This window comes from Idiotropiscis lumnitzeri, chromosome 4 (assembly GCF_059441095.1).
Source record: "Idiotropiscis lumnitzeri isolate Australia: NSW breed Sydney's pygmy pipehorse chromosome 4, RoL_Ilum_1.0, whole genome shotgun sequence".
Lineage (NCBI taxonomy): Eukaryota > Metazoa > Chordata > Actinopteri > Syngnathiformes > Syngnathidae > Idiotropiscis > Idiotropiscis lumnitzeri.
This window is the reverse complement of record NC_142394.1, coordinates 28,453,820-28,476,624: the sequence shown is the minus strand read 5'-3', so window position 1 is coordinate 28,476,624 and position 22,805 is coordinate 28,453,820. Positions and strand designations below refer to the sequence as shown.

General features: G+C 45.9%; 1 protein-coding gene across 6 annotated transcripts in view; it reads right to left on the bottom strand.

The window, feature by feature from the left end:
- Window positions 1–22,531, bottom strand: part of kdm6ba (lysine (K)-specific demethylase 6B, a) — a 53,305-nt gene extending 30,774 nt beyond the window's left edge. For 2 of the 6 annotated variants that reach the window (XM_088293518.1, XM_088293524.1), the window contains exons 1-2: window positions 22,105–22,531; window positions 21,556–21,680 (exon numbers count right to left, since the gene is read on the bottom strand). The gene's annotated coding sequence lies outside the window, so the exon portion shown is untranslated. Of the gene's footprint in view, window positions 1–5,069; window positions 5,559–6,766; window positions 6,788–20,890; window positions 20,932–21,555; window positions 21,681–21,900; window positions 22,034–22,104 lie in introns of those variants that run through there. The other 4 variants (XM_088293520.1, XM_088293519.1, XM_088293522.1 and 1 more) reach the window with 4 other exon arrangements.
- Between the last annotated feature and the right edge of the window lie 274 nt (window positions 22,532–22,805).

Genomic DNA, 22,805 nt, shown 5'->3' with positions numbered 1-22,805 from the left:
GCGAGGGTGCAGACAGACAAGGGGGAGATGGAGGGGCTCCCCTCCTCGAGAGAGATCATGTTAACAGTTCGGGCGGGTGAGGGGGGGGGGGGCAGTGTGTGTGTGTGGGGGGGGGGGGTGTCAGGGGTGCACCTTCACACACACCGTCAGTCAGACCCATGAAGGCCTCTACACACCAATTTAACGTCGGCCATCGCAGCCAATGGTTGCGTCGGCGTGCATGAGACGTAGTACCCCTCCATGCCATCGGCGGCGCTAGTCACTGCATCACCTTTGACGTTGAGTGTCGAATAACGGCGCTCTTTTGTCCAGCCGGTCGCCATGTCCATAGACGAGATGTGAAAATGAGCAAAGTTCATTTTGTTTGTGTGAAGAAGCGTTTTTTTCCGCTTTGGGCACTTCCTGTTTTCACCCAGTGCACTGATTGGCTAGCTGAGAGCCAATCACAGTGCTCATTTAACCAGACAGCCCGTCCCGATTCTACGTGTCGAATCGAGCGAACGCGCCGCAACAATGTCTCAGAATTTGCGCGTCACAAATTTGCCGCTCACGGTTACCAAGGTTACACGAGCGAGCAGCGGGGGTCAGGGTTCGACATGGAACGGGTCTAAAGAGACAGTCGGGGGAGGGAGAGGTCCAAGTGCACGCAAACGGAGTCACATGCAAACGCCGTCAATCCGTTTAAGAGAGACAATCAGGTTAATGCATTAGCGTAAGCTGATCAGCGGCATTGATTGAAGTCCGGGGCAGGGTCACGCATGACGTGCGCTCTCGTGCGCTCTCGTGTGTACATTGAGAGGGAGCGTGTGTATGACTGTTTGAAACCAGAGCAGCCAGCAAGACTAGTAAGACCAGTAAGACGGGGCTTTATGGAACACTTGATTTGCAGTACAAATGAAAGATTCACTTTTCATTCATGACACACTCAAGCAGATGTTTGTTTGTTGTTTTTTCCCCACACACACAAAATCATGAATAACAACTTATCCTTGAGATACAACTGCCGTCGTTTACCGCAAATGATATATAATGGAAGTTTATTTTTCTCCGAACTTGTGTATAATACGCCCGCCGGCTTGTGGTCAATGCTAGCTAATGTGGCTAACTGACGAACAACCCGAAGGACGAACTTTTAGTCAGTAAATCGCTGCTGAAGAAGGAGTTACGAGAGAACGAAGCGCTTAGTCATGACCTTCTCAGACGACAATTTTTTATTTTATTTTTTGTCATTCATGACGATCGTGCTTGTCAGACTACAAGATGATATCGTTCTGTGTCTTGCCTCGTCCAAGATGTCTCTCCATCGGCGCAAATTTGTCGGTGAGGCGGGACAAGCAGTCATGTAAAAAGGAAAATGAAGGGACGATGGATAACTTTCTGGATGGCGGGGTACTTAAGGTGACAAATTTGCGCAATGACAACACGTTTGCTCATCAGCTAACTGCTTTGCATTTAGCAAACGTAGCATTAGCCACGTTCAGTCTCTCGTGGCAAGTAGGAGGGCACTGTCGTCTTATTGGGCAATGCCGAACAACCAAACGCAAGGCATGTCACATAATGCACATGCACAAAATTTCTGACATGCCAGACTTTCGTGGCGGATGACACGAAACATCCCAGACACCGAACGACCAATAGCTAATTATGTCACACGATGCAGCAGGACAACTCAAAATCGGTTGCGACACGTCTGTCGGCCCTAACTGTACTACTGTGACCGCTCCGAAAACAGGAAATGAAATGTCCGCAGCACATCTACAAAATGTGAAATATTTTCAGAATTTTTGTCGACCCTGGCATAATACTATTCTCTCTCTCTCTCATGTATATATTTTATTTTTTCTTTGCAAAAAACGCAGAAAATTCACAGGTAAGTATGACAATTGTCCTATGACAATGCCCTGCATAAAGCATTTTTCACCTACAATCCCGAAAAAACAATGCCCACAAGCATGTATTCTATATCCTCAAAGAAGAACAAATGGTAATGCAACCACTTGAGCACTGACCCATCTTCGTGTAGGAGCGGCATAATGTCAATCGAAATGATGCCCAAAAAAAAAAAAAAGGGTGACAAAAATCGTTGAATTCTTTACATTCTATTTCATATATGTCATATTATGAAGTACAATAGTAGGGAGTGCTATTTTTCTCATGAAGAAAATATTTTGGGGGGGGAGATTGATGAACGGCATTTCTATTGGCACCCATCCAATTGAGACATCCTTATCTGGAAAACAAAGCTCAGAACAGGACCTCCTCTCTCTTTTCTTCGATCCTCTTTCTCAGTCCATCGGCGTGGCCGTGACCTTGCACCACGCGCCTGTCCCTCCCATCTAGCCCCGCCCTCCTCCAGGCCTAATTACCCACACGACTATCTTGTGCGCTCCTGCGCTCGCCATTAAAGCAGCAAGGCCAAAAAAGCGAGTGTGCCTTGGCCCTTTGACAAGCGCATAATAGAATTAAGCACATAACGCTAATCCAAAGTGCACTCGGCGACCCGGCAAGGCCCCGAGAGTGTTTAGCGGCGGAAGAAAATGCGGCTCCTGTTTCAAGCATGTGTACAGTATGTTCCGCGGCTCAATTGGGATCATAAAAAAAAAAAAACTGGCAGCGAGTCATGAAAAATATGCTGGCTTAACATGCCGACGGTTGTGCGCACTTCCACGCGTGTGTGGAATATTGCAACAAAGGCAGCTGGCGCCACCTATACTTGAAGACACCACCGCATACTGAACTTGTATCTCCGTAACACAAAGAGAAGACGACGATGCCTTAAGGTAAAAATTTTAATGCATCCCATGACCACGTTGCATAGCTCGCTCAGGAAAGAAATGGAAATGCCATTAAGCTTGAAATTAGCAGTCATATCAATGTAGCATAATGCGCTTTATAAAACTGTAATTACAAAATTAAATCACGACAAACACGTTTTGCTTCAATTCAATGGACATTGTGCTGCTCCTTCTGGTGTGTGCACGTTGGTCACCGGGGGGCACTATAATAGAGATATTGTTTATGAAGACAGTCTCAGTTCTTAAAGATAAAGATGTCCTTTAATAGTCCCACAATGGGGAAATTTGCCGGTGTAAAATGTCGTTCTTTGCAGAGGATAAAGAATGCATACCTGTGGGTATTGTTATCACATCTGTCTAGGATTCCAAAACTGTTATCATTGATGCTCATTGTTAGCATTTAAATTGCCCTTTTCCATTTTATGTTAACATTAAGATAGTGGGGCCTTTCTTTAGGCAGTTTGGTTCATTTAACTCCACAGCATGTCGTTCTCTTTTTTTTAGCTGGACAATCAACTTCAATCGAGTGTCATTTAACAGCTTGAAACTTACGAAGAGAGCTCGTAAGTAAGCAAAAAAAATTGTCTTAATGGTGGAGCAAATCTGGAAAAACTTTGAAGTTGGGTAATTCATAGCGCAAGGCACTAACGACCGATACGTCCATTGAACAAGATTGTCCACGGTTGAAGTTTGCGAGGCGGCCTGACTTCCTGCAAAGATTTTCCCAGGGTTCCTTGCAAATGTGCATTTATTTACATGGCGAGTGCCCGGTTGTAGACACGGCGCCAGCGCCAGCCAGCCTCCCCTCACCTCCTCCACTTGCTGTCTGCTCCTCACTCCTTTGCCCCCCTCCTGTTTTTAAACACAAGCTGGCCCCTTCCCCCGCGCCCCTTTCTCTTTTTCTTCTGCTTGCAGGCAGCACACTCAATCACCCCTCCTCACTCTTTCTCGCCATCTCAGCCTCCATTCCAATGAATGCACAATCTCCCCCCTTCAGCTGTGAGGGGACAGCCCCCACATGGCCAAGGAGGGAGAGCAGCAACACAAAAAAAAAAAAACACCCCCTCATGTGGGTTTACACATCTGCAGGGGATGAACAGGAAGTGGAAAACCGTCATCATGTTCATGCAAAGCCCAACATGTTCACGATAACTAGAGCTGTCAAAACCACAAAAGTTGAACAATGGACATGCATGACACTATAAACACCGTTGATCCAAATAATCAGCAATCAGTTTACGTGCTGCCGTTCCGCCCCCGCATCGTAATTGAATTTAGCACGCATGTCATAATAACAACATAATGATGCAATGGAAGCAGTTGTGTAAACAGATTAGCCTAGCATTAGCACCCAGCATTGTTAGATGACAAGTGACCCGGGCTGAACCGAGCCTGGCACGCTGCTATGGGATGATGGCGGATGGACAGGAAGTGGTGGCGGGATTGAAAGTGTCGGGGGGGTTGGGGGGGTGAAATATGGAGCATGAGCAGGAGAAGAAGAAGATGATGCTCAACTTCCTCTGGTGGGGAAGGAGCAGATATCCCTCAGGTGGGGGCGGTGGAGGGACAGGAGTGTGCTGGGTGCAGCAAATGGAAGTGTCTGGTATCAGTCGACAGTGTGAGATGTCTTTCGAGGAATCTTTAAGGATTTGAATAAGGACACGCGCACGCATAAACACGCGAATCATTAGCTCCAGGCAGACAGCAGAACAAGTGTTGTGTTTCTCACACTGCTCACGCACACGTACAAACACACACGCGCACGCGAGGCTGACTACTTTTAGCTCGATGCTGACCGCAGACCAGACGAGTGAGCTGAAACATGCAGAAAGGCCAAACACACTGCACTTCCTCATCAGTCCAGATTAAAGGGAAAATGTCACCTGGTCTCAGAAGGATAGAGGGACGGTGGGGTTAGGGGGGGGTGAATGTACACGAACAGAAGGAAAACGTGCGTTGTGGGGACTGAGCGAGGGATTTAAATGCCCTGTCGCTTTCTCCTTTGTTTCAACACCATTTGGAGAGTGCTCCGTTACTGCTTTCTGGCACCCTTTGCATGCAAAAGTTTGGGATGCCCGTGACATAAACATTCCACCCACAAAGAGGCACACACACAAACCCAGTTGGAGCACACAAGCTCCCTTTGTGCGGCATTCCTTCCTGCCTGCTAGCATGCTAGCTTGCTAGCTTAGCTCCTCTCCCATCTGCTTCGCAACTTTCCCCCTCGGCTTTTGTCTGAGGGCCGGCCGGCGACGAGAAGAGAGCTCGTCTTACCATGGGAGACGGTGGGAACGGGCAGCGACGAGGTCCAAAAAAATAAAAATAATCCAAAAAAATATCCAAAAAGGGTCCGTGGGTTCAAGCGGCAGCCAGCTCAGCAGATTCCCAGCAGCTCTACGGCGGCGTTCCTGCTGCCCGCAATCCTCCCTGCACTCCCAGCTTTGTGTGCTGTGTGTTTTCCCTTTATATTGCTCAGGCTGCCTCCCCCAACCGCCTTAGCTCACTCTCTCTCTTACACATACACTCACACACACACACACACACACACGCACGCACACGCACACACGCGTATACGGTCCAGCCAAGGCACGAAAGCACTCATAGAAATGACATTGTTGTCAATAGCATCTAGTAGTTGATTAAATATTTCCCTTATTCCTCACAAAATCATTTTTTGTCTTCTGTACAAAAAAATAATAAAAATCATCCCCCCAAAAATCATGACACTGGTTTTAGAAATGTTTCCCCTCTTATGTGTTTTCTCCTCCTCACCCTCTCGCAATATTGCATCTGGCTTTTTTTTCTCCTACTCAGTAGTCAAACAAAGAAAGGAAAGGAACAGAGAGAGAGCGAGCTCGCACACACGCGCACACGCACACGCACACATGCACAAGCTTGGAGCCCAACCCCCAGGTTTTTTTTTCACTCAGTTTTTTTCTAAACTGCACGCACACATTCACGCGTGCACACACATACAGATACACACTAACACAGCCCCCCCCCCGCCCCCCTCAGCCTGATCTGGCCTCGTTCTTATTCGTCTACTCCCTCCCTCCCACCACCACTACACACTCCCCGCTTGTGTCAAGCAGATGGGATTGGAGAGCACGCTCTACCTCCACGCCTCGGGTGCACGCCCGGTGCGTGCATGCGCAAAGCGGCGCAAGTTGGGATCAGGCCGGGAAGCAGGTTTGCATGTCTTGCATCATCATGATAATTGTATAATGACAATAAAACAATTAAAGGTGCTAATGTGGGTTGAAAGAAAAAATGCAATTTAATGTGGAAATCCAAGTGAGCAGGAAGTGACTTTGATCATAGGTACAATAACAGATTTATTAAAGTAGTAAATTCATCCATCCAATATCTAAATATTTGGATTATTGATTTTTTTTTTGCCACACTGATGGGTCAGAATGTGGAACCGTAAAAACAAATGGTGAGTAGCAATTACTGTACTGAAAAATGTTCAGCGGAAACAAGCAGTGTTTCCAATTAGTCGACTAGTCCACAAGTCATCTTTACTACTCAATATCGACGTTTAAAGTTTGAGGATGAAAAGTAGAACAGAAATCGATTGATGAACAGCCATTTCTGTATCGACACATTACAGCGAGCAGTAAACCCATCGAGTTGACCCGATTAGTCGACTAGTCAGCAAGTCAGCTTTACTAATCAACGATGATGTTTAAAATTTGTGATTGAAATGTGGAAAAAAAATCCTAAATGGTGAACAGTGAATACTGTATTCAGAAACAAGCAGTACACGCGTGGTGTTGATCCGATTAGTCGACTAGTACACCAAGAGTACTAATGTAGAGTAGATTGGTTAGCGTCATTGTAGCTTTGACTATTCCGATTACTGCTCATCTTAAAGCATTCATACCAGCATTGCCCTGAGACTGATGTCTGGTGCAAGAAAAAGCAGAAAAAAATGTCAATGATGTCATCGACCAATCGACTATACTTACATCACATGAAAGTCGACTACGAAAAAAATCTTTAAATCCACACTTATTGACAGTCACACACGCCATGTTTCATTGCTCGCCATCCAATACACACAAGCAGGCCTGCACGCTGTCCGAGTGGCAGCCACGTGCGGATCGAAGATGGAAGTCCGGCGTCGGGAGAAAGGAGGGGCCCCGAGAGAACCAGATGAGGGATCGCGGGATGGAAATTACCGCACAGAGTGGCTGCATGCACTCTCAGACCAGGGCAGCGGCTAAAGGAAATATAGGTGCTCTGACTGCACTTGCTGACTCCTATAGAATCAAGCCCCCCCCCCCACCCACTCCTCACGAGACTGCCAAACACTTCCAGACAACACGAGCCGATCCATAAAAACGGCAGCTGAATATGCGCCAGCTGTGGCGGCTGCATATCGACTGCGCACATGAGAACAGTTACAAGTGCGGGTGCACTTCAATGCAAACAGCTGCAAGGGAATGCACACACACACACACACACACACACATTGAGGTGCTCAGAGATACAAGTTTTTTTGTTTTTTGCAGGGAGCATGATAACATCGCATAACACAAGCAGCGGTCAAATATGTGTCAAGACCCCCCCACCCTCTCCTCGCCAAGCCTCTTTCCACTCCTGGACGGGTATCAACTAGTATCTAATGTAATGTTACGCTCTATATTTGTCATTTGTGACATTGATGTGCCGTCAGGAAAATATCGGTGTGCTCTGGTCAAATGAGGACGATGCAAAGAGGTCATAGACAAACAAGACAAGACGAGTCGATGACAGTGTGTCACCTGGGCGGGGTTTGCGAGCAGCCGCAGCAGACAAATATGAAGGCACATTACATAATTCTCCGGCTATATTGATTCATCATGTTACCCTTCTGGCCTCTGGCCAGCGAGATAAAGCATTTATAGTATTTGCGCCAGGGAGAGAGAGAGAGAGAGAAGGGAAAGCAGATGGACAGATATGGGGTTGAAAAAGATGAGGCGATGGGCCTAATCACCGGGAATCATGGGATGCAGCCAAAGAGTCGGCGATAAAGTGGGCAGGCGATATTGGATAATGGAGGCAGACAAGAGGGGAAACAAAGCCTTTCGGAGAATATTTAATTGAGCGGCGACTGAAGAAGGGGGGGCTGCGCAAAAGGGGGGGCGAGCAAATGAACCCTTTTTTTGGAATCATTACATAAGAGCATCGGAAAAGACTGGGACACGAGAACAGGACAGGAGAGGCAGAAGCAAAAAGTGAAATTCCTTTGGGAAACTTTTGTTCTGTTCCAGCATGACAAAGCAAGAGGCACCAAATCACAAGTCTCAAGTGTTACATAACGAGTCACAATGAAAAAAAAAAATCAAATAAAAAAAACCAACAAACAAGCAAGTCAAGTCAAGTTGTTATCAGACAAGTCATACAATCTCGTCTCGCCACAACATACATTTCCGCATTCTGAACTCTGCACTCAGTATCCGCACTTGTGTAAGTTAGCGAACACATTCACAATTGTGTTTTAGGTGACCTGACTATATTTATTAAAACTATCAGATTTTTTTTTTCAGTATTTCCATTGCGCCTGCTCAACGCATAACCGGATACCAACAATTAAACGAACAGAGTTCAATGGCCTACCGACGCTTAAAAAGATGAATTAATTGCCAGTTAATGTTTAATGAGCTACAACTGTGCTCAATTAACATTGCCTTAGAGCACACCGAAACACACACACGCGAGCACGCACACACACACGCATACACACCATTTTGACTGCTACACTGTTGACTCGGGACTGACCAATTAGTCGGCCGGCCGATTGAATTAGCTGATATTGGATCTTTTAAAATCGACAAAAAGCATAAAAATATATATATATATATATATATATATATATATATTATTATTATTATTTGTTTTTTTTTACACATTAACACGTAACAACATAAAACAATGGCATTCAAATATTGCACCCCCCAAAAAAGGGCAAAAATTAATAAATAAACTCGCCCGATTAAAAAAAATACGATTATTCATACCTTTATTATTGGAAGCATTAAGGGACCAACATTTGTTAATATATATATATATAATTAATTGGTCGATTAATTGGTTCTCGAAACTGCCTCATAAAATCTATACAGCTGATGTAAAAGACACACTTCAAAAACAAACTAGTCCAAATCTAATCAAACAGTACAAAGTGTGATGTACAAAGAGGGAGGAACAAACACAAAGTCCTGAAAAGTTTTAAGGCCCGCGCACATGTGACGTTAATCACAATCTGTGGCCACAACAACGCACACGAGCGACACAAAGGCCACATGCAAACAAACAAGATAGCAGCGGCGTGATGTAACGCCGCGCAACAACAACAACACACACCGGCGGAAACGGCAGCTTGTTTTGTCGGAGCGGTAAAGTGGGACAGGATGAGATCAACGCAATCTGACACAGATGTGGGACAACATCTTACGCCCGAATGTAAAGCCCTGTCATGTTGTGTGAGCAGCCCGATCCACAAACACAGTTTCAACGCGACTATTTTAAGAAATTCTTGGCGACATTCACCAAAGCCGAAGCAATCATTTCAGTTCACCGCTTAAATATTCCATCATCCACAATTTTCCTCAGATAAGCCTTTCTCCTCTGGAATTCCTCCACAGATTATCCGTTGGTTGAACAATGACAAGCGTGGCGGGGGGGAATCTTGTTTTAGGTCTGTGAATCTTGCTGGGCTCGCATTTTCCCCGCGGACATGCTTTGTGCACATCCTTGAATGTGACGCCCCCCCCAAACACACACACCCCCACACACATACATACTGTAGGTAAGCCACAACAGCCTGGGGGCGCGTCACAACACAGTGAAGGTAAAAAAGAGTAAAGAGGAGCCCCGAGACGCAGCCTTGGGGCACTCCATGCTGGCGACACAGCAGGCAGAAGCTTTTCTTCAGAGCCTTTAAACGCCATCGCCAGGCAGCCTTTCTTTGGCAGAGTGACGACAAGCTCCGCTCCCCTAATTTTACCGGGGAGTTGGCTCAGAGCGGAATGTACAGTGGGAGCAGCTCGCATTTCACGGCAGGGCGGGGAGCCCCGTGAACTCGGGGGGTGGGCATCCGGCTGGAGTGGGGGCTGCTTGGAGGGAAGGGTGAGTGAGTTTAGACGCTATTTTTAGGCCGGATGGGAGTCTGGCTTTAAAGTCGTCACACATCTGCAGGTCGGGTTGGTTGCAAATCTCACTTGAGTAATGTGGGGGGGGGGGTCCCCTCTTAGGCACCTGCAGGAATCAACACCTCACTCCAATTCTTTTGGGGGTGAGGGGGGATTGCCACTCTTGTTCCCTCCCCGCATCCGTGCGCTTCCCCCCCCATCTCTCTTACGCTCTTTTGTTTGCCGCCGTCGCCATGACATCTTGCTTTGCTCAGCAAGGGAGTGTGTGACAGTCTGCACATGGAACACGCCAGTGTGAGGGCGAAAAAAAAATAATAATTTTGCTGACAAAGCGGATTAAACACCACAGGCAGAGGCGCTTTTTTTTTTTTTTTATATTTAAAGGGTGGCAAGGGCAGCCTTTGATTTACGTTTGCTAATAAGTCCTCAGCTCACTTACTTTTACGATGCCATCATTATGAGTTATAGCGCGCCTAATGAGGGCGGCGGCCGTGTCCTTACAAGTGGAAGAATGTTGGCTCAAGAGAGGGCGCACAAAGGCCAGGATGCGAACCGCGGCCGGTCAACGGCGGCGGCCATAAATAACAGCGAGGCCAGTTAGGGAGGTGAATGGAATGATTCAAAGATGCACAAGTGTGGGAGTTTGTCCAGCCGGTTGCTAAGACACCTGCTCGAGGCACGTGCAAGGGACGTGCATGTCTGGCCCTGAACTTTGACCTCACCAGACGCTTGTTGGCATCCATCGAAGCAGCAGAAACGGATTTTGAAAATATTTTTTCCTTGTATATTGTGATTTTTCACGAGATTATTATTTTTTTTCTCAAGGTCCTCTCCCTAAGTATTTTTTTAAACTCAACTCAACTTTATTTATTTAAAGAGATTACTTTAACACAGCCACAAGTGCATGCAAAGGGCTGTACATCAAGTCAAAAATCAGACTCAACAATTGTCGATTTTGATTTGATTAACTGTTCAGCCCTGAGTGAAACGACGCAATGCGTGACGCACTCAGTCCAAAAATGTAGTCGAGTCAGCACGGGTGAACACGAGAGATAGACCAAACACGCACAAATGTACACGTGTAACACAAAAAAAGTGTGCATCTCACTCCAAAAGAACAACAAAAAGTCCAACACACACGCACACACGCGCACACGCACATCTGGCTCCTCTTACACCCACGCACGCGCACACACACGAGTATATTTGTGTCTTCGTGCGTGTGTGCGTGTTGGGGAGAGACTCGCTGTCAGCCACACAAACACAAACCACATGCAGCTGTGCTGTCTGCCACAGATGCACGTGACACACACACACACATTTACACACACAGAGGCGCCGTAGCAACCGAAGAAAACATGTCTTTAAGTCCACCGCGGGTATGTTGGATGAGTTGAGCACCACGTGCGACTGTGGAAATCCTCAAGCGTGTGCGTGCGTGTGTGTGAGAAATTAAAAAAGGGGACAAGCCAGGTGAACGGGAAGGAGCTTTCCAATTCTGCACCGCGTTTGAAGTTCCCTCCCCTCTCGGCCACGTGCAACCTTTAACATCAAACGGCTTTTAGGTATGGGGGCAGGAAAGAAAAGTGTGTGTGTGTGTGGGGGGGGGCACTCCTGGAACCCTCTCGCCCTTCATCACGACATCTTCCTCCTCCTCGCTTTTCATCAACACCCCCTTAACCTACTCCCCCACTCCGGCTCTCTGATCTGCCGGAGCGTCCTGCAGATAAAGTGGCGGCCAGTCAGATAAGACAAACCGACGCCAAGATTTCTCACTCACACACACACACACGCGCACCCCCCAACACACACACACACACAGGTCAGCATGCCCTTGAGTGAGGGTGGGATGACGAAAAAGATAAGGCAATAATCAAGCCCCCCTCTTATCAGCCCGGTTTGTGTCAATGAAAAACAGTTGATTCAAATTTGGATTCTTCAAGCGCCACATGATTGCACCGCATTCTGATAACGATCACGCTTGATGAGCTTTACCTGCAGTAAAGGAGAGTGGTGGCTTCGTCAAGGTGAAGGGAATTATGAACAAACAGCAACAAAAAATGTCACAAAAAGCCTACTAGAACAACAAGAATGGAATTAGCATGACTCATGAGTTTGAATTGAACGTAAACTCCGGTTGCAAGTGGGTGTGCACAATTGTGCAACTTCATTTTTTAGAATGTTTATTTTAGCTTTATGAAATAAATGGCGCAAAACGCTTTGAGATGATTTGTTTCCGTCTGTTTTTTTTTTTAATATCACAAAACGCCAGCGTTTGAACAGGGGTGTGTGGACTTTTTATATTTACGGCAAAAAGAACGTGGGTGGTCGGGGGCGGAGCAAACAAATGAGGATGACAATGCTCACGCCGTGGGTGGCTGGGACACATGCGTTCGCTTTTATTGCGTCGGCAGGCACTCTGATGTGGCGGGGGCGGGGCCACACATGGTCACAGGATGACACACACGTACATGGAACACACAAGCTGCAAAGAGTTAATAGAAAGTTTGTGAGAGACAATCTTGTAAATTCACTTGCCTACGTTTATAAATCCGGCGCAATATGGATTTTTTTTTTTTTTTTTTAAGACCAATGCCAATTTGAAACATTTGGCATGAAAAAAAAAAATTACAACCGATTAATCAGCCGATTCATTTATAAAATATCTAACGAGTGAAGTTACTGATCATGCCCCTTAATGTTAAATCACATTTCTCCTTCTTGCGCCATTTTTCACGAACTGCGTTATCACTGGAAAGTCACAGCTCCACCTAGTGGCTGAACTGCTCAAGGACATCAACACTGAGTGGCGCCAACACTGAACATGTACTGTTTCGTGACAAATTAACAAGCTCAGGGTGACAAATTAAGATTAAGCATTTAATCGGGAAGACTTCGTCCAAATATGATTATTTTAAAAAGAAAAGTTAAGAAAGGTTGCCCGATAAATTAGTTGGCCGCTAATTTCTCCACACCGGGAGTTTTATGAACATTTGTTTTACCAAAGTCTGCGCTACGTTTGGTTGACAGGAGAATACTCACCTTATACATGCTTTACCTGGATAATAAAGGTTAAATAAATAAGTAAATAAAGGCCAGATGTCTTAAGGTGGATAAAGAAATTTGATGCTGCCAATAAAGAGACCAAGCAACAGCCACAGACTGAGAAAGATTGAAAAAAAAAGAGGCAGGCGATAAAACGACAGAGTGGAGCGTCTGGCCCAGCCCCAGCTTTGTCTGCTCTCTCGAGGGAGGTAGACTGGCAGAGCCGAGCGGGCCGTCTGCTCTGGCTCGACGCCAGGCGGCACGCCGCACCGCAGCGCTGCCGCCGGGAACGGCCCCAGAGTCGCGGCCGCAGGGGAAGCCCTTCATCGAGCAACCGAGCTGCGTATGGCTCCTTCGATTTGACGCCGGGCCAAGGTTGAGACGAACTCAACACGCCTTTGTCATCCATTTGTGACACTTTCCCAAACAAAATAAGATCAAATGTTTGCTAGTCGGACATTTCAGGCCGACCAAAGTCCATTTTCAAATCGGCCGTGAGCATCACAATCTCCATGGCAACGTTGCTTTGCCATTGCATCATTGCTACAACACGAGACACACATGTAGGATGTGCACCTTGTGTGTGTGTGTGTGTGTGTGTCTCGGCCAAGTCTTTCCCGTCTGTGCAAGTATCATCTTACGATTGGCTCCAGACTCGTCTTCCTCATATTGAGCATCCCTCACCTGACCGGCCGCACAAAGACGGAAGAGAATGACACATCAGGCCCCCATGAGCCCTCCCCACCCCACTAAATCAAAATTATGCCAGGGGGGCCCTGGCGGGGTCACGCACACGCCCGACCCCGGCCCTCCCCCACAAAGTGGCCTTTTATCGACGAGGGCACAGGTTGAGAGCGCAGAGAGAGAGAGAGAGAGAGAGAGAGAGAGAGAGAGAGAGAGAGAGAGAGAGAGAGAGAGAGAGAGAGAGAGAGAGAGAGAGAGAGAGAGAGAGAGAGAGCGAGAGAGAGAGATGCTAAAGTGGAGGTGCTGGAATCGTGTTTCTTCATCTACAGTACGAGACATGACTTGGAGGCGTAATTTGGATTGAATACATTTTGGATTCACAAGCAGGGTCAGAAAAGTCGTGAAGTCCAGTAAAGAAATTGGAAAGTTGCCAAGACTGGATGATTTTTCTTAAACTAACGCCTCTGTTTGCGTCCACGTTGTTAGCGAAAGCAGCACACGAGAGCTAGCGGGTGATTTTGTTTTGTTCCTTTCTATTAAAAGGGGAAGTTAAGGCAAACATTTTCTTTAAGGGATTTACGATTTGCTCCCACTCGTCTAAAAACGGCATTCTGTTTAATATTGCGTTTGTGGATTACAAATTAAGCAGAAAAAAAAATGGGATTCATGTCAATGGGCGGCCATTTTGCCTTGTCTGTCGCCTGAAAATGACATGACAGTGTCACAGGTTCAGTTTGCGAATGTCACATGACCAAGCCCAGAAAACAACTGAGCCTGCCGGCACTGTGATGTCATTTTCAGTCGACAGCAAGTGGCAAAATGGCTTCCGCCGGAGATGGATGAAAACAGCTGCATTTCGTTCATATTTCACTAACACAATTTCCATTACAATGCCGTGTATGACCAGTGGGGGGCGCATCCAACATCGTACTGGAAAGGAAAATTTGACTTGACATCCACTTTAACTCGTAAACGACCAAAAATGAAATTCAAGTATGTAAAGCACTGTAATGATGAAAAACTTCCTGTAGATGGCGGCGTTGCGTTGGATTCAAGAGCAGTACAGCTTTTATGTAGAAGACAAAGAGTAGGAATGAACGCGAGAGAATACGAAACATGTCGGAAGTCGGCCAACTTTAAGCACGTCACACTCCAAAAGAGTAGTGAGAATATTTGTACGCTTTAAACAATTTCTCGCCACCGAGGACCAAGCGTGACAAATTGCCGAGATCGTCGCGCGTGGAAAACGGCAAAAGCGCATCGGCGGTGAATTCTTCCGAAGCGCGAAGCGAGTCCTCACAAGAAGCTGCCGCTCCTTTCGAGTTCTGAGATGAGCGCCAGAAATGTGCCATTTTCTATTTTGACACTTGCTCGCCAACACGCTACCAGCTGCACGCTTGGAAACTTCCTCAGTGTGTGTGCGTGTACAACATTTTCCATTGTGAGAGGACGACTCGCACATGCGTTCTCGAGCACATAGAAGAGACGTCGCCATGAATTCATTGGTGACTATTTTTGTTAAACTTGCTGCGGAACCACACACACACAATAAAAAAAAAATAAAATAGTTTCACGGGATTTGCTGTCTTTCATTCTGGTTCGATTTGACTTTTTACAATGCACAAGGCGAACGTGCCCCCCTCTCACCCCTCACTTCCTGTTCTCCTGATAGCTCGTATGGAGGATTATTCATGAATGAACCAAGCGTGAGTGCTGCGGCGTGTGGACTTTGATTCACAAGCAGGAAGGCGCACTTAAGCGATCCCCCTCAGCGCGGCGGATCTATTCCACGCACAAAAGGCGGTGGAGGCGGAATAGCGAGGCGAGCGATGACAGCGGAAGGAGAGAGAAATTGTGGCCGAGAGAGAGCCGAACAAAGAGAGGATGCGAGCCAGGAAACAGGAAGTGTGTTGGGAGGAAATGGAAAAATGTGTTGAGAGAGCAGATGCTTTGTTGGGGTGACGTGCGACATTCCTGCTGGGACGGTGGCGCTTGCCACTCGACTACTGGAAAAACAAGCATCGAAGCAACCTTTTGAAAAGCTCAAACACCGGCCACTTCAATGTAGCTACAGACTTTCAAGTCCATTCAATGGTGATTAAAAAAAAAAAAGAAATCATCAAGTATAGAACAACAGAATATATACTGTTCATGACTACATGCTTGAGTCTGGAAATTCAATTTGTTTAAAGTCTAAGTCGTCATGGGGCGTTTTCGCACAACAACGGGGCACTCGAAATCTGGACGCCAAATCAAAATTGTTGTGTTTATTTTCCCCTCGTTCTTTCGTCTTTTTATACATCACGTGAGCAGCACTCTAAAGCACCCATAGCGGCCTGAAGCCCCGGTCCACATGTTGGCTGTTTTTTGTTTTTTTTATTCCTCCCTCCACGTTCTTCTGCCTTTCTCTGAATGACGCGCATGCACGGTCAACAACGAGGCACTCTAAAACAACCATGGCGGCCTGAAGCCCCGGTCCATATGTTAGCTTTTTCGTTCTTTTTTTTTTTTTTTTCTGGGAGCAGGCATAGCAGGTTAGCTGAACTACAAAGTGCTGAAATATTTTAGCCACACCCTCAAGAGTGTGTAAAATTTAACTTGGCATAAATGTGTCCAAGCGTTGTCAACTTGGTATGGTATAAATGTTGTCAATGTACGTTCTTTGGTATCCGAGTGTCGCGTTTTTTCTTTTTGTGAAGCACAAAACTGAGTGCTCCATGGTTCTCCATCTTTGCACGTCTTTTCAGCAATTATCTTCAAACGTGTCATGTATTTACAATCAAATCTCGGCGTCTTGCACGGTATCAAGCGTATTGTAAATCACGCCTGCATCAATCCAAAAAGAACACAATGATTCAACGTGCGAAAGCGACGCCAGTCGGACGCAGTTCAGTTCTGCGCGAGTAAGTCACACCTCACTTGCACGATAGTCAGCATGGCAACCACAACAAGCGACCAATCAGATCAGTTATGCTCTGACCAAAAAAAAAAAAGTCTCTTTGCTTGGCCTGGCGGCTGTAACTATTTTCTGTATGCCGTAAAATGATGAACGCCGTTAGCCCAAAGTGCTATTCATATAAATAATTACACTGCGCTGACACTGATTGCAGCTGTGGAGAGTTCCGTCAATGACGCACCAAAGTTTCAAGTCAGGGTTCAGCGGGGGTACACACGGAGGTGTCAAGTCAACGGGGAGGTTACGAGCCTGGCTGCGGGGTACCGAAAAGGGTGGAGAGCTGAGGAGCGGGGCGCCAATATTCACGCACACACGCGAGATACAAACAAAGAAAACACACGCGTGCACAAACACACAAAGCAGCTTGTAGAGAGGGAGCACAACATCGCATTAAACATTCAGTGAGTTTTTCCACCATGTGCTCTTTCCCCTTTCACACGTGTAGAAGTGTAAAAAAAAAAATGCAGTGGGAGAGGGATGGGAAGACAGCGAGTAGGGGGGGAGTAGGAGTCAATGAGGGCAAAGCAGCACAAGAGAGAGAGTGAGCGAGCTTGAAAATGAGAGAGAGAGAAGCCAGCTGACTGTGTTCCAAGTGACTCCCCTTAGCAACAGCCCCGGCTCAGCCTGCATCCTATTGGCCCGATGACAGCATGCATCACAATCCATGCATGGCGCGGCAGCCAATCAGGGGCTACCGTGCAACTCTGCATTTTGGATTACGTCGGCATGGCAACACACGCCTGCATTTGGCCCTGAATGTGGAGCACTCCAAAGTTGAGGAAAGCACGAGGAAAAATTAAAACTATTTGTATTATTTATTTTTAAGTATTTTTGTGGTCATGTTTTTTTTTTAAAAGAAACTGATGCAAAACGGGATTCAGGAGCTTTGCTGAAACCCTAGCGGAATTTCCACAATAAAAAAAAAATCTGCACCCTTGTTTGCTATGAAATATTGAAGTAAAGCTACAATTAAATCTTTCTAGCTGTTAAAAGCTGCACATTCACCCTTTAGACAACACACAGCAAGGCGCATTTTTTTTCTTTGTGGAGCAGTTTTGTGAATCAATCACTTAATTTGAGGAGCAACTTTCTAATGTTGTCAAGCATTTTTTTTTTTTTTGCAGGTTAATCCCAGGGTCCTGAAGTAAGAGTTTTATTAAGCAATATAATCGGACAAATAATGAACAATTGATTTTTTTTTTAACTCAATCAACCGTTTTTATTTCTTAAATTAACATTGTGTAAAACATCAAATGAGTAAATCTCAAAAGTCAAAATCAAAACTTTGAACAATATTGCGAAAACGAGCAAATAACATTACTTGCTGATATTATTACAAATATTTTATACACTAATATTATACTTTTGAGCTTCCAGGCCACGCCTCCTGGCTAACGTAAACCATAACAGTCGCTAATTCATTTCCAGCTCCGTTTCCGTTTAGCGAGTCATTTTTTTTCTCTTGAGTCCAGACACATATTTATTTGTCATCAATTTAGCAGTCACAGATTCATTCAGAAAGACGTTTAGGAAAAGTGTACCCGATTCCGGTGTCCGGTCAATCGTAGGTCAGCTTAGCAATTAGTATGGCTTCATCCGTCTTTGCTCATCATTCCTTCGCGAGAATGATACTTATCAGAAATGTAGCTAATTCGCCACTCCACAGGTGATGATTCCTGATTTGGGTACAACTCCGCAACGTGTTTAGCTAGTAGGCAGCCGGCGCTTGTCGTAAGCTAGCTGCTGCGACGTAAGTAGCACTGAGATTCCGTCTAGCTCCGGCTACCCGCGGTAGGCGAAGTGAGGCCAGCGAAGTATTTAGGCACCGTCTCAGCGGTTGATTCTCAGTTTTGCTCTTTTGTTTGTTTTAATAAGGCACAAAATGCTAATTTTGCCTCGCAAACAATGATGGTAAACCGCAAATTTCAAGCCTTGTGTCGTGTCACAGAGGGCGTTGCCCAGACATGTTTGCATGTCAATATGCCAAGAATGGCTAATTAATAACAACAGCAACGCTTCCCCCTTGGATTTGGTGATAAGTGGTGTAAGTATAGCAAACCAGCAGCAATTAGCCAGCTAATTACCCTGGGGCCTAATTACAAATGGAGAAGGGAAATAACGGTACGCAAGCCTGTGTTTATCCTGTGTTTAAGTGATCAAGCATTAGCCTGACGGCGGCTAAAGGTCAGCACCTCAAAGGAGATAGCAGAGGCGTGCGAGGTGACATTTTGGCGAGGCTGCGGACCGACGGTTTACCCACAATGCCTCCATGTGACAGTTGAAGCTCCAAATTCAATAACATGTCTCCGTTTCGCCATCAGTCGGACTCTTGTGTGTGTTTGTGTGTGCTCGGCTAATAGAGTTATCTGTGATAACAGAGAGAGGCGGCAGCTGGCTTTCCAGGAAAATTCACTCTGAAGGCGCGTGTGAGTGAATGTCACACACATTGTACACGCACACACGCACACACGCCCTTTGACGCAGATTTTTAAAAATGTATGTGAAGGACTTGGCGGAGGCCGAATCCATAATGCATCACGTTCATGCATCAATCACGTTCAGATGATTGTATGCAAACAAGTGTGGTTAAATCAGCCCCCCCGCCAAAAAAAAAAAAAAGAAATACATGACTGAATAATATTGGAAAATATTGAAAAAAAAATCTGACTATACATGCAGAGAAACGCTGGATAATTACCGATGAATTTTACTTAATTTTTAATAATTTTTTTTGTGGACTTAGCCCTGCCCCACAAAAAAAATAATATTTACACATATTCCAAAATGTTAAAATTTTTTAAAAAATCAGAGAGAAACTTGATTATTTACGATGGTAGCTAAGCTGTCTCACCCCCGACCCCACACACACACACAAAATAAATAATTTACAAATACTGGAAAATTATTTTAAAAAAACTAAAACCCATAGCAGCACATAACGTGGAATCCAGAGAGTGAACGAAATTATGTTTGCTGTAATATCTAAAGCAAAATATCCGTCGATCAGGTATTGTCGAAAAAAATCAGACTTTCAATCTTGAGACAATACGATGCTGCGCGGCTCCTGCAGAGTAATTCAAGAGTCAATGATATGTGCCTTAGCTGAATACAAGTTGTGGAACTCTTATTATCCCCTCAACAAGAACTTTAAGCCCAACTCCGCTTGCTTGGAACTATTTGAAGTACACCAACAAATGACGTAATGCCGTTACTCTCCACGCATCGAGTGCATGGAGAAAGCGGGGAGCTAAACTGAGGACTCGGCATGGAACTCCAAAGAAAAAGGATCCATCTCGTCTGGCTCGACCTCCTCACAACTACTCTTCTCCCTTCACTGGCCTCTTCACACAATGGATGGAGGGGTGGGGGACTTTGAGGGTGGTGGGGGGGTGGGGGGCGTTTAAGCACAAAAAAGAGTCTTGCCCGGGGGAGAGGCAGCGTGATGAAGGGGGTAGATGGAGGGTAACACACAGGTCAAAGGGGGGCGAAGCATGTTGGAGGGAGTGAAACCTGAGAGGCAGAAAGCCAGCGAATGACGAGCTGAGCGAGAAACATGAGCTGCAGTGATTCGTCTTGTTCTTTTGGGGGACATTCTGGACTTTTTCCACACCGAACTCTTGCAAATATGCCTTCAAGTATGTCTCTGAACCAGCTTGCGTGGAAAATGTTGGTTTGTAAACCACCGTCATGACTAAAAGATCTCTCTAGATGGCGCTGCTGCATCGCTTTGGATTTCAGATCAGCACGGTTTTTGAGTCGAAGATCAAGACGAAGGACATAGACACAAAGCCAACAGCCTTCTGCCGGAGGCTGTGATTTATTTTTCAAGAACGATGTATATTCCAACCCTCTCCCATGTTTGTATTTTCGCGTTCTTTGCAAGTGAACGGGAAGGCGCTGAGACACCCGCGCAAAGCAATTGGAGGTGGATGATGTCAGCCACTCCTCTTCACCTCCTGCGGAGGATGAAGGGAGCAGCATGAGGACGAAGAGGAGGAGGCTCACGCAGCCGCCCCGTTTGTCCTCGTCCTCACCCACTGCTTCCTGCCATCCACACACACACTCACGCACCGGCCCAATCTGACTCAGCTGCGCCTCGCTCAAACAACTCACAAAATCATTAAGATGACAAAAGATTTCATTATTAAATCGTTTTGCTCTTCAGCACAATCTCGCCCCTTTGTGTGCTGTTATGTGGACAACACACGGCTGACTGAAATACGATAACAGTTCCGATGTGGAGCTAATATAAAAATCAGAGATCAACTCACCAACATCGTCAGACTTGTCACTTATGGCTGGAGTCAAATTCCTGAAAAGATGTGAATTTGGATCTTTGAATTGAATTAGTAGCTTGCCTAATACCAGTCGATATAAAATGCTGTAGTGAGAGTCAATGCGTATGTGTCGCCATCTATTGAACAATGTGTTGTATTGCAGTTCACGCAAGCCACAAAATAAGGTGAAGGCAAGCTGATCTTGAAGAGATATGAAGAATCACGTCCACCCAAAAATCAGAGGATTTTAACTTCACAATCACCGTATTCTGTTTGATTGAAAATTTTAAATGATTCAATTATTAATCCTCCTGTTGTGCTTGTTTTTGAACAAAATCCACGAGTCAAAAAACAGCACAGCAGACTAAGTTCAATCCATTATTCTTTTTCTAAGTCAATTGGACTCGGAATTTAACAGGAGGGTGCTCAAGACCCACTTTTTTAATGTACCTTTTAACTAATATTTATTTGAGGATTTTCAGTCTTTTACTACTATTTATTTTATGTGTTATATTTCAATCTGTCATTTATGTTATTCATTCATTTATTAAAAAATATTTTGCAAGGCGTGTTTTTATCATTATTTATTATTATATTTTATATTCTGGTGGACTTGAAAACTCTCACCATTTGTAAGCGCCGTTGTGAATTTAGCTCACCAGTTTCCTGCTGTACTGTGGCGCCCTCCAGTGGCGCCGAGCGTGAAGTGCAGCAGAATCGGCGGGCAGAGGGGTGGAGACAGCAACTGCATCCATTCCGGAGGAAGAACATTCAAACGCTCTTCCTGGAAATTGCACAGAGAACCCGCCACAACTTCACCACATGACATATCGTGAGACAAAATACGACGAAGCCTCCTCCGCAAGAAAAACATTACAAGCCCCCCCCCAAAAAAACTAACACAATTCCCCTCCCAGAAATTAGCCACCAGTGCGTCACTTCGCAGCGTACGTGGGCACGACTCTGCGCACAGATTTATGAGAACGTCGATTGCGACATCTCACCTTCTCGTAACTATTCCGTGAGGCATCAGTAGCATCGAGCGTGTCAAACTTAACATGGCTGCGAAGCGGATCCAAGCATACGCACATCCTCATTTGCACGCTGCTCGTGAGTTTAGGTCCCAAAAAAAAGGGCCTGCAACAATGTCACAACATGTTCTAATCGCCGCAGGACAAATGTTGCCTTGTACTGGATTCTCCCCTCACCTTTTTCATGGCCTGGTAGTTTTAATGGCGAATGCGCATCTCGTCTCGCGGCCACGGATGACGCAGAGCAAGTGGCGATCTGCACATCCATGACGCGTTTCGGTGCAAACATGCGCAGGCGGCGAAGGTGTCGGCCCATGGGCAAGGCATGATCCACAGCTCGCTTCTCCTCCTCTTGATGCGAGGCACCATCTGCTGGAAAAATCGGCCGCGCAAAGAAAATCCCGGGCGAATGCCGTTGACGGAACCTGCGATTGAATCCGCTCCGGAACATTTCCACACAGGAAGGTCCACGCAGGCACTCGGCAAAAAGAAATTGCGCAGTTTTATTTCCCAGTGACACGCTGAGGCTCCCTTTTCCTTTGCAGTGTCCCCGCTGAAGGGCCCTTTCCCTCCCTTTCCTCCTCGTCCTCCTCCCTTCCTCTCCTTTCTCTCTTCCCTCACGCAGGTTTATTTTCGGTGGAACTGCCTCGGACATTAACCGCCCCGCCTCCATAGTCACATACTGTAAGTACTAAAAAAAAAAAAAAAAAACTTATCAAAATGTGTTGATGCAGAAGTGGACTTCCTTCCCTTGTCTCCACTTTTCAGGAATTAAAAGTCGGCAAATGCTTTGAGTGCCTTATCTTGTTTTCTCAAAATAGCGCAACAACGTGCCGATGTCTAAATAATATACACAAAAGTGGGAGATCTCTCCGGTC